Here is a 12,304-nt window from a genome sequence, read left to right on the forward strand (position 1 = left end):
TACTGTTTAGTCGCTCTTCATATAACTAAAAAAATCATGATTTTAATCCAATTGAAGGAACATTTAAAGTTAAAAGCTCACATTTCAGAACTCCCTGCCCTACAACATCTATTCTCCGAAAAATAAAAGTTTTCAGTTTATGAAGTAGAACCCGAAAGATAAATATGGGCCACTGAAAGGACTGTTCAAGTTAGTATTGCAGGCTTAACTTCTACTAATCTGCATTTTCCAAAGAGATTACCTACAAATTCTATATGACATTAAGAGCCTTGAGAGGTACCCAATCTCACCAAATTTTTCTGTTAGTAACCACAGAATCTACAACCTGATAAATGTGGAACAAGCATTTATTTGCATAGTCTGCATTTTATTCATTCCGTAACAGAGACCCTCTTACAGGGGCTAACTGAACAGGAAAAAAAAGTCAAAATTAAGCTGGGTTTTGAAATATGGAATACAACTAGGCCTGCCACAGTGCTTGCTTTCGAGCTACGTTTCGGCCGGAGGATTGTTCGCGAGTCAGAGAAGGGTCACCCGATGATAGAAGACTATTGGGATACGGGGTTCCTTGGGCCGGAAGGAGTGTCTGTGCGACAGGCACAGGGAATGGGATAACGAGAATTTTCCTTAATGTGGGGTTTGGTGACAGCATGACCCTGGCTTTTGGGGGGGGGGGGGAAGGGGGAGGGGAGAACTGGGTGTACCAAGACCAAACTTTTGTAGAAGTAAAATGGACTTTGTAAGCTGACAGATCTATACCTAACTCAATTTAACAATGACAACCACGCTTTTCGCTTCTGAGAGCCTCAGGGTGCACTTTAGAAACCTGAAATCCTGCCATTTCTTCTACATTTAGAATCCCATCCTGGGGAGACGTTCTTTTTCTCCCCAACTCCCTCTCCCTTCTGCGTCGTCTATGCATTTGGACCTGTGACCTTTGGGCATTTGGTATTCACCCCAGCCTCAACCCCGGAGCACTTACGAACAAAGCTTTAAATTATCTACTATGAATTACACATATTAATGCTCGTCTCCCCCTCTGGACTGTAAACTCATTGTAGGCAGGGAATGGGTCTTTACTTTATCCTCTTGCCTGCTCCCAATCGCTTGCTACAGTGTTCTGCATTTAGGAAGCACTCACTAAATACGATTGATTGATATAGTCATCCCCATCTTTGAGATCTCTGTTCGTCTTTCACCAACGCTTTCCCTCCCCCCTTATTCTTAGATCGTGAGTCCTTGGGGACCAGAAACCGTATTTGTATTTAGGCAGTGTATTTCTTTCCCTCTGCTTATTACAGTGCTTTGCACTTTGCTCTGGACTTAATGATTATCATTAGTAATACTCTGGTCCAATACTAATGCCTCCAAATATACTGTAGCAGTATTAATGCTGGCTTGCATGAAATAATTAAAAGGCTTTGCTAATAATCTTGAAGGACAGCAGCTCCAACTTCATTAGCTCGGCTAGCATCCGTATGAAGTTAATTTCCTATTGCGGAAGACCTAATAAACCCTAAATGTCAACTTAAAATCGTACTCTAACAGCTTCCATAAGGTCAAGCTATTTGGGTCTAAATGCCACCCCTGAGTTTACCTTCCACTTGATCAAATTCCTCAACCTAGTCTATCTTCTCTAGCAAGTCCACCAAAATTCATTTATATTAAAAAGACAAATGTATATTACATTCCAGATGGTTGTGAAACCTATGGATTCCATCAACTGTATGATTAAAATTCTAAACTCCACAGTGATGACTGTGGCATTTGTTAAACACTACATGCCAAGCACTGTACAAGGTGCTGGGGTAGATACAGGGCACAGTCCCTGCCCCCTATAAGGCTCACAGTCTTAATCCCCATTTTGCAGCTGAAGAAACTGAGGCCCAGCAAAGTTAAGTGACTTGCCCAAGGTCACAGTGCAGACCGTTGGCAGAGCTGGAATTAGAACCCAAGTCTTCTGACTCCCAGGCCCTTGCTCTTTCCACTTGGACCTGCTGCTCTTACCGCATTAAGGCCTGTGTTCAAAACATGTTCTACACGATTTATGGATAATGACATTGCTTTTTAAGGATAACCTTCCACACAATACTACTGAAGAGTGACACATGCTGTTTGCAAAATATCCCTTAAGTTAAAAAAAAAATCACGTCTGGAGAATTATAAGGCAAGCATGAGGAGATGCAGATAGGTTCTTTTGGTGGGTTGTTTTTTTTTTTAAATGAGTAAGAAAAAAATCAACCACTTATTTTCAAATTATATTTAATTTTCTCTATATGAATTCAAAGTTTTAGATATGGCAGCCACTATCTGTTCCCCCCGCTCCTCCCCTCCACCCCCCCAAAAAATTCACATCTCTGGCCATTCCTAATATCTTAAGTAATAATCCCACAAAATATTAAAGATCCCATTAATTCTGAAGAACTGTTCTCAAGAACAGTGTGGGAAAGCAGTTCAGCCTAGGGGAAAGATCACAGGCCTGAGAATCAGTGGAACTGGGATCTAAACCCTGATCCACCACTTGTCTGCTCTGTGACCCACGGCAAGTCACTAACTTTTCTGTGCTCAGATTCTTTAACTGTGCCTCATTTTTCAATTGAAAAATAGAGAATCAATACCCCTTGTCCCCTAGATTTAGACCGTGAGCTCCATTGAGGGAACAGGTTCCGTCTGACCTGATAAAACTGTATCTACCCCAGCACTTAGCATAATGTAGGCGTTTAAATACCACTAAAAAATGATTGAAGCAGACAGAGTGATGAAAACCTATTTGTCCAATTTAAGTGCTATTTACCTACTACACAGGCATTAATTTTCAAAGACCCTTCTCTGAATTGTGTATACGAAAGAGGAAAGAGTTCTCTTTAAAGAGGCATTCGTAAAACGTGACAGCTATCCTGCAAGACAGGGACAGGCATTACAAGGTAATGTAGGGAATCCACCAGAATCATCTCGAGTATTATCAATAGGCAATTCTCAAGAACTTGGGAAATCCACTATTGTGGAAAAGCCGGTGAACGTTTCGTAATTACGGCCTAAGGAGTCAAGATTTCCATATGTCAAGATCCACTGTTTTGGCACCCAGCGTAAAATCTCTCCAATCAGTTTTGAAAGTAGACCCATCAGAAGGATCAAGTAAGGGGTACGACTGTAAGGAAACAGAAGGTAACACAACTAAAGGAGATGTTTTTAATGAAAAAGTACTGGGAGAAAGGAGAAAATGCAACTGCATAAAGTCCGTCCCAGGGTCCGAACAGAAAAGGCCCTAAAGAAGCTCCAAGACGAAGGCGGCAATGGGGGAGAAAGGGAGGATCGGCTGCTTGTTGGAAGGTTTTGTTTTTCAACTCGTGAAAGGTTTTATGGGTCCACTTTAATGATTTACAAAATCTCTCTATTTAGAGTTCTTCCAAGGTTTCCGACTTTTCCGAAACGCTACCAAAATTTTGCTCCAGCCAGTGAGGAGTTCACTCCACTACCTCAACCGGGAGCTGACCACTTCATTTTGGAAAGTGAAGCTTTAACTATGAAAGTTTGGAGAGAGAAAGAGAGAGAGCAAGTTGACGGATGTCCTTTATCTCCCTTCGAAACAAGTGATGCCGCTGAACCCAACCACGGCACCTACAAATCGGAATTCGGGCTCCAATCAAGATGGTGCCCATCGCGTGGGGCCTGTACACAGCCCGCCAACTGTTTAAAGTTCCTGGAGGAATTGCAATCAGTAGCCAGTCCCGTAACCACAATCTGCCGGGATCACTAGCACAAGTTCAACAGAAATCGAGCAGATCCCTAGATGGGTTGAATGAGAAAAGAGAACAATTCTTCCCTAAACCCCGTCCCACCAAAACGACTGACCTCCTATTCCAAGTTACCCTCTCGGCCAACTTGCAGCAGGCTCGGGGTGGGGGGGGGGGGGGGGCCTACGGGGAAAGAAAAGGCCTCACAGACAGATGCGAGGGGCTGAACACCAATTTAAAGTTGGCGGGTAAGCTGGTGCTCCCTAATGATGTCTACAACCGGCTCTGAATCGCTGGTCACCACGACCGTCCCGATGTCCCCTTTCCAGCTGCTGTTCGGCCCCGCCTTGGCCCCTTAAAAAGGAAATACAATTCGTCTTCGGTCCCCGCTCATCCCAACGGAGCAGAATCGTGGAAATGACACTGCTGCTCCTCTCCCGGCATTTCACGTCTTGCACCATTAGCAGGAGGCCGGGGAGGGAGGAGAGAGGGAGACACACCTTTTTTTTTTTTTAAAAAAAAAAAAGAAAGAAAGAAAAGGATTTCTTTTGGAGGGTCGGTCCTGGAAGCTGTACAGAGGGGGACACACACAGTCGGGGGAGCAAGGATCTGGGGCGAATTAAAGGGGAGAGGGAGGAGAGGCAGGGGCGCCGGTGTGGGCCTAGCGAGCCCTCCGCCCGGCCCCAAATCAGTCCGGCTCAGTCAGTAATGGCGTTGGGTGTCAGGGGAAACGAGAGGGAGAGGGCGGGGGCGGGTGCGGGGCCTCCGAGGGCAGCGGGGCCGCCGAGGGCCGGGCACGGAGGGCCGACATCCTCCTCGGCCCCAGACAGGACGGGAAGGGGAAGGGGCGGAGGACGACGACGACGACGAGGAGGGGGAAGGCCGGCGGGGTGTGTGTGTGTGTGTGTGTGTCTGTGTCTGTGTGTGGCGGGGGGGAGGGAGAGGGACGGAGCCGTCAGCCATTTTCCCTCACCGTCCAAAACACAGAACCGGAGACGGGCGGCCTGAGGCTCGGGGCCGGCGCGTCTCCCCCCGGGGCCGCCGGCCCGGCCCGGCCCGGCCCCCCCACCCCCCGCCGATCCTGCCGTCGCCTCGTCCGGGCGGCTACTCACCCCACAACCCGGGCGCCTTCTCCCCCGCCCCGAGAAGCCCGCGGCGGGGGGCGGCGGGGGCAGGACGAGGGGCCGCGCCGAGCCCTAAGGACAGGCCGGGCGTCCGGGCATCCCCGCCCCCGGGCTGCGGCGGTGCGGGCGGCCGGTCCTGCGTCACCGGCGGGGGGGGGCCGGTCCTTCCCGGCCCCCGCTGGGGGGTCCCCCGCCGAGGACGGGGCGGCGGCTGGGGGGGCGGCCCTTCTCTAGCGGCCGCTCGCAATCGTCCTCGTCAATATGGCGGATCCGGCGGACCAAAAAAAAAAAAAAAAACGGCTGGGCCAGTGGCGGCGGGACCGGCGGGAGCGGGAGCGGCGGCGGCGGCGCAGACTCCCACCAGCCTCAGCGCCGCCCAGAGCCCCGTGTCACTGAGCCCCCGCCCCCGGACCGGGACGGGACCCCGCCCCCTCCTCCTCCTCCTCCTCCTCCTCCTCGTCCGGCCCCCCCACGGGCGCGAGCGACGCGGTGCGGGGCCGGGGCGGCGGGCGAAGTGTGGGGGGCGCGGGCCCGAGGGGGTTAATGGGGGGAGGGCGGGCCGCGGCTGCGCCGCGCCGACGGTTTCGCTTCGGCCGCTTGTTTTTGTTCCATTGTGAACGGCCCCGGCGGCGAGGGCCCGGATGATGACGTCACCCGCCCTCCCTTTTCCTGGGCCCGCGGTGGGGGGGGGGGAGGCGCCTCGGCAGCTGATAGGGCGGCCCCGCCCTCCCCGTCACGTGACTCCTGTCAAAGCGCTACGGCCGCCGGGAGCCCGCGGCGGGAGGACCGGCCCCCCCCCCCCCGTCACTAGAGAATAATAATGATGGTGCTGCTTGAGCGCTTATTATGTGCCGAGCGCTCTTCTAAGCGCTGGGGGACATCCAGGGTCATCCGGTTGTCCCACGTGAGGCTCCCAGTCTTCATCCCCATTTTCCACATGAGGTCACTGAGGCCCAGTGAAGAAGAAGAAGAAGAATGTTGGTATGTGTTAAGCGCTTAGTCTGTGCAGAGCACCGTTCTTAGCGCTGGGGGACATCCAGGGTCATCCGGTTGTCCCACAAGAGGCTCCCAGTCTTCATCCCCATTTTGCAGATGAGGTCACTGAGGCCCAGTGAAGAAGAAGAAGAAGAATGTTGGTATGTGTTAAGCGCTTACTCTGTGCAGAGCACCGTTCTAAGCGCTGGGGGAGATACAGGGTCATCAGGTTGTCCCACGTGAGGCTCCCAGTCTTCATCCCCATTTTGCAGATGAGGTCACTGAGGCCCAGGGAAGTGACTTGCCCCCAGTCACCCAGCTGCCGAGTGGCAGAGCCGGGACTCGAACCCACGACCTCTGACTCCCAAGCCCAGGCTCTTTCCACCGGGGCTCAGGGGCAAGAGCCCGGGCTGGGGAGTCAGAGGTCGTGGGTTCGAATCCCGCCTCCGCTGCTTCTTAGCTGCATGACTGTGGGCAACTCACTTCCCTGGGCCTCAGGCATCTCTGCCACCTTTTAGCTGCGTGACTGTGGACAACTCACTTCCCTAGGCCTCAGTTATCTCCGCCGCTTCTTAGCTGTGTGGCTGTGGGCAACTCACTTCACTGGGCCTCAGCCATCTCCACCGCTTGTCAGCTGCGTGACTTTGGGCGACTCACTTAACTTCTCTGTGCCTCAGTTACCTCATCTGTAAAATGGGGATGAAGACTGTGAGCCTCACGTGGGACAACCTGATTACCCTGTATCTACCCCAACGTTTAGAACAGTGCTCTGCACATAGTAAGCACTTCACAAATACCAACATTATCATTATTCATTCAATAGTATTTATTGAGCGCTTACTATGTGCAGAGCACTGTACTAAGCGCTTGGAATGTACAATTCGGCAACAGATTGAGACAATCCCTGCCCATTGATGAGCTTACAGTCTCCACCGCTTGTCAGCTGCGTGATTTTGGGCAACTCACTTCACTAGGCCTCAGTTACCTCATCTGGAAAATGGGGACTAAGACTGACAACCTGATCACCTTGTAGAAGCAGCGGGGCTCAGTGGAAAGAGCATGGGTTTGGAAGTCAGAGGTCATGGGTTCTAATCCCCGCTCTGCCACTTGTCAGCTGTGTGACGTTGGGCAAGTCACTTCACTTCTCTGGGCCTCAGTTCCCTCATCTGTAAAATGAGGATGAAGACTGTGAACCCCACCTGGGACAACCTGATTACCTTGTATCAACCCCAGCTCTTGGAACAGTGCTTTGTACATAGTAAGTGCTTAAGAAATACCATAATTATTAACTATTATTATTATTGTATTCCCCCCAGTGCTTAGAAGAGTGCTTTGCACATACTAAGCACTTAGCAAATACCATCATTATTAGTATTATCCATATGTATTTTCCTCCATGTAGGCCGACTTCAGTTTACCCTTTCGAGTTCAGCCCACAGTTCATTCAAAGGCATCTTTGGGGAGGTATTCAAGGACAGCGGCCTTACCTTGATGTTGAAAAGGATTTTTCCCACCAAGGGCTAGGAAAGGGGAGCCAGTCTTTTTAAATTAAAGATTGCAAAAATATAGGGGCTGCCTGGGTGTAACGGGGGAGACAAAGCATTTCGGTCTTATTTTTTTAAAACTTGAGAGAGAATAAGGAGGATGTTTAGTAGAGGCGGTGTCTAAATCTAGGGGAAGGGAGGGTGGAGGAAAAGGAGTCCCAAGCATCAGCTTGTATTGTCACTACGGTCCTGGTGATTTTTTTTTTTTTTAACCAAAATCAGGAGAGTGAAATAATATTTGGGCACCTTCGTAGGAGGCTTCGCTTTGCCCCCACCCTCCCAGACAGCTATTCTTTGTCTCCTAGCTCCAGCACCAAATATACTATTAAAGGCTTTTAAATATAAACTTTTTAAAGGCTCCAGCAGCAATATGCTTTGCATCTTCTGCAAATTCCCTAAGAGTCTAGTACAGAACTATGCACATAATAGATGCTCAAAGGCCAATGATGACAATGGTGTAATTGAAGAATCTTAAGCCTTAGAGGCAGACGGTTCTGGAAGTTGACAGTTCTGGGACAATTTTTCACAGGGGAAAAAAATGAAAAATCCCTGTGTACATCCAATGGTTACAAATAGGGTGGGAAGCTGTTTCCCAGGAGAACAGATAAGGATGTTTTGGGCTAGAAAAGTAACATTATTTGGATAGTGAATTCCATAGGAGAAAAGATAGCCAGAAGAAGAAAAATGGAAACAAGTGGCAATATGTGAATATACCCAGGAATGCAGATGTATTTCTAAGAAAAGAAGTCAAGATTAGTCAAGACAAGAAACGGTGAGACAGTCAACGCTTTGATACCTCACTCCAACCCACCCCCGACCCCCGGCACTTATATGCTTATCCTTATACTCTGCTCCTTCTGTAATTTAACTTAATGACCATCTCCCTCACTAGATTGTAAACTCCTTGAGGGCAGGGATTGTGTTTGTATGGTACTCTCCCAGGTGCCTGGTACTGTGCTCTGCACAGGAAAAACATTTCAATAAATACCGTTGGTCCAATCAGTCAAGGAATCAAGCAATTTATTGAGCGTTTACTGTGCGCACTGCACCATACTAAGCGCTTGGGAGAGTACAATATAACACATTCCCTGCCCACAACGAGCTCACAGTCTAGAGGGGGAGACAGACAATATAAATAAATAAGATTACATATATGGACAAAAGTGCTGTGGGGCTGTGAAGGAGGGATGAATAAAGGGAGCAAGTCAGGGCGACACAGAAGGGAGTGGAGGAGGAAAGGAGGGTTTAGTCAGGGAAGGCCTCTTGGAGGCACTTAGAAAAGAACACTGTTCTAAGCGCTTGGGAGAATAGAATACAAGAGCATAAGCAGACACATTCCCTGCCCATACAGTGCAGTGGGGGAGACAGACATTGGTTGATTGATTGTTCCTACTAAATGTTTGGGTGAATACATATATACATATATATATAATAATTATGGTATTGTTTAAGCACTTACTATATGCCAAGCACTGTTCTAAGCACTGGGGTAGATACAAGGTACTCAGGTTGTCCCACGTGGGGCTCACACTCTTAATCCCCATTTTATAGATGAGGTAACTGAGGCACAAAGTCATTAAGTGGCTTGCCCAAGGTCACACAGCAGACAAGTGGCGGTGCCTGGATCAGAACCCACATCCTCTGACTCCCAAGCCCGTGCCCTTTCCACTAAGCCACGCTGCTTCTAATCATATATATATATATATGTATCTTAATTGCATATGTAATATGTATATATATATATATATAATGATCAATTTATATAATTTTATAAGCAATTAAGCTCCTGGAGGGCAGGGACTGTGTCTTTTCCTTTCATTATATACTTCCAATCACCTGTAACAATGTTCTGCACCCACTAGATGCTCAATAAATACTGCTGACTGATCGACTGCTATTTTCTCATCCCATCAGATAGATGATTAGAGAAAAAATAAGTCTTAAAGGAAATGTTTTGCCTGTAGAAAATACCATCTATAGTGGATGTACTGCACATATTCTGCTATTCATCAGAGCAATTCTCTTCTACTTCTCACACTGAACACAACCACCCCTAGAAAAATCCAAATCCAGCTAAAATAGGGGTATGAACCTTGGTAAAGTGTCTCATGGCTTACCAGAAAAAGGTAATTATTCCTGATTTCAAATGATGAGATATTTATGATGGTTCCCAGTAGCTTTGTTTCCAGTGAACTGTTCTACTATGCATTCAAATAAAAAAAAAATCGTGTGCATTCTTTTACTGTCAAATAAGACCCATCTCTAAATTTCAGATTTGTATGCAAGCTGGTGTGATGAATAACAGAGGTGAAAGGTACAGCTTGCTAGAATATTTTCTTATGTGTTTCCATTAATTTACTTAAGACCTTTTCTGCCATATTTTAGTCCTCAAGAATAAAGTCTTCTCAAACCACCCTAGTAAAATTCTAAATTGGTTTCACTGTGTGCCAACACCATGCCCTCTTCAGCAATAAAGATGACAGGACCATCTGTTCTAATTCTGAAAGTATCCAAAAGAAGTTTCTTGCTCTAACTTAGAGACAATGTCAGCTTTTCCTCTGTGAAGAGTCAAATTGAAGTTTCCCTGATACCCAACTTAAAAGGCCTTCCTTTAACAAATTATCCAAAACTTTGGCCTCAGATTTCACAGCAGCGATATGGGAAGGTTAGACAGTGGGATCCCAAGTGTTTAGTACAGTGCTGTGAACCCAATAAGCGCTCAATAAAAAACATTGCTTGATTGATTGATTTATTCCTCTCCCAGTCTGACTTGCCTCCATGTTTTCACATTCCATCCCCTTTGTTCTCCAAACGCATCATTGCCAACTCTTTTCACCTTCCCCTTCCCACAACCTCAACCAAATACCCAGTGCAGTACCAAGTATTGTTTGGAGCTTATAAATAAATCATCATGTAGAATTCTTAAAAAATTCAAGTTCTTTATAGTTGTTAACATCTGAGAAAAGCAATTTCTTTGGGGTTTCACAAATAGACTGTGTTATAAAATCTGCTACAGTAGAATGCTGTATCTTCTTCTAAAGAATAAAGGTCATACCCAGGCATTTCCTTTTGCTGACAAGGCTGTCCTGGGTTATTACTAATCTGAACATATGCGGAGAATTTCTCTCTTTCTACAATTCGTCGGGCTGCCACCTTTTGGAATTTCATTTTGAGATTTTTATAAAGTATTTTATGAAATATTAATCATGGTGTGGGCCAGGGTGCCATCTTCCTAGCCCACAATAACATCTGAAAAAGAAGCAGCCTTACTCAAAAGAAGGCAGTTCTTAAATAGAAATATATTGAGAATTTGCATAATTCAACAGCACACCTTAGAGCCTTAGCTGACAAACGAAGAACGCTGAATTGCTTCATTGTGCAAATACCATTTACATTAGTGGCTGCTAGATACAGCTGTCCGGAGGAGAACAGATTCATCTATTTAAAGAATTTTTTTTTATTTTAAATCTCCAAATGAAAGAAAAATGTTTTCTTTTTTTGTGTCTGTTAAGCGCTTACTCTGTGCCAGGCACTGTACTGAACGCTGGGGTAGAGACACACTAATCAGGATGGATACGGTCCCTGTCCCGCATAGGACTCACGGTCTTAATCCCCATTTTAGAGATGAGGCAACTGAGGGCCAGAGAGGTGAAGTGACTGACCCAAATCCTTCTGACTTCCAAGCCCGTGCTCTTGCCACTGGAACGTGGTGCTTCTCAAAAGACAAGGCCTCTCTGTTCGTTCTGGGCCTAATTCTCCCCAGTGTTCTGTGTGGTGATGATGAAGTCTTGGAGAAATTCTGTTCCCTGGTTCCACGTTGCACGTGTCACCCCTGCAGCTATCTCCCAGTTTGTGCCCCTGGGCACCCAAGAGCATATCCTGCCCATGTCAGGCTGCCTCTTTCCTCTCTTCTCCTCCAGACCTTAAAAAGGGCCCACTTAGCTTTCTTGCTTCAGAAGGAAAGTGGTCAATTGGAAAGAGCATGGGCCTGGGAGTCAGAGGAGCTTCGTTCTAATCCTGCCACTTGCCTACTATGTGACCTTGGGTAGGTCACTTTGTTTCTCTGGACCTCAGTTTCCTCCGTTATAAAATGGGGATTCAATACCTGATCACTATTTCCCCCGACATACATCCCCCCACCCTTAGACTGGGAGCCCTTTGTGGCTAACCTAATTATCTTGTATCTACCCCAGTGCCTGGTACGTAGTAGGTGCTTAACAATCATCACAGTTATTTATTTTTTATATTAATGTCTATCTCCCCCACTAGACGGCAAGCTCGTTGTGGGCAGGAAATATATCTTGTATCGTACTCTTTCAAGTACAGTGTTCTGCATGTAGACAACGCTCAATAAATACCCAGGATGGCATTCAGGGACACAGTGCCACTGTTTAAGTGAGTGACTAAGCAGTTCTTTTTAGTCAATCAGTACACTGTATTTATTGAGCGCTTACTGTGTGTACAGCACTGTACTAAGCACTTGGGGGAGTCCAATATAGCAATAAACGGACCAGTTTCCTGCCCACAACAAGCTTACAGTCTAGAGGGGAATACACTGCTCACCTCAGATGGAGAAGGGGTTAGAAGACACTAGACAAGGTATGCTAAACTCTGCTTGCCTCTCCGAACTGGCTCACCGGCCCGTGGATCGTGGACCATCATCTTGGCAGTGCAATAACAAGTAGAAAAGATCCCACGGAAGAGAAATGCTCTTCCCCTATGTCTACCCCAGTGCTTAGAACAGTGCTCGGCACATAGTAAGCGCTTAACAAATACCAACATTATTATTATTATTATTATGCTCGAACGCAACAAGGAACTCTACCGGCAAAGAGGGTGGAATGGAGTGTCAGTTACCCGCTGGTTTCACATGTAGCCTCAGGCCTGCAAGGGGAGTAGACCTCAGCAACAGGAATGAAACTTTCGA

General features: G+C 47.3%; 1 protein-coding gene across 3 annotated transcripts in view; it reads right to left on the minus strand.

Annotated features, from left to right (window-relative positions):
- The window catches only part of USP9X (ubiquitin specific peptidase 9 X-linked), a 128,990-nt gene extending 124,126 nt beyond the window's left edge, over positions 1–4,864 (minus strand). For 2 of the 3 annotated variants that reach the window (XM_029083039.2, XM_029083038.2), the window contains exon 1: positions 4,847–4,864. The gene's annotated coding sequence lies outside the window, so the exon portion shown is untranslated. The remainder of the gene's footprint in view (positions 1–4,846) is intronic. The other variant, XM_029083040.1, reaches the window with a different exon arrangement.
- Positions 4,865–12,304: the final 7,440 nt, after the last annotated feature.

Source organism: Ornithorhynchus anatinus, chromosome 18, assembly GCF_004115215.2.
Source record: "Ornithorhynchus anatinus isolate Pmale09 chromosome 18, mOrnAna1.pri.v4, whole genome shotgun sequence".
In the NCBI taxonomy this organism is placed as follows: domain Eukaryota; kingdom Metazoa; phylum Chordata; class Mammalia; order Monotremata; family Ornithorhynchidae; genus Ornithorhynchus; species Ornithorhynchus anatinus.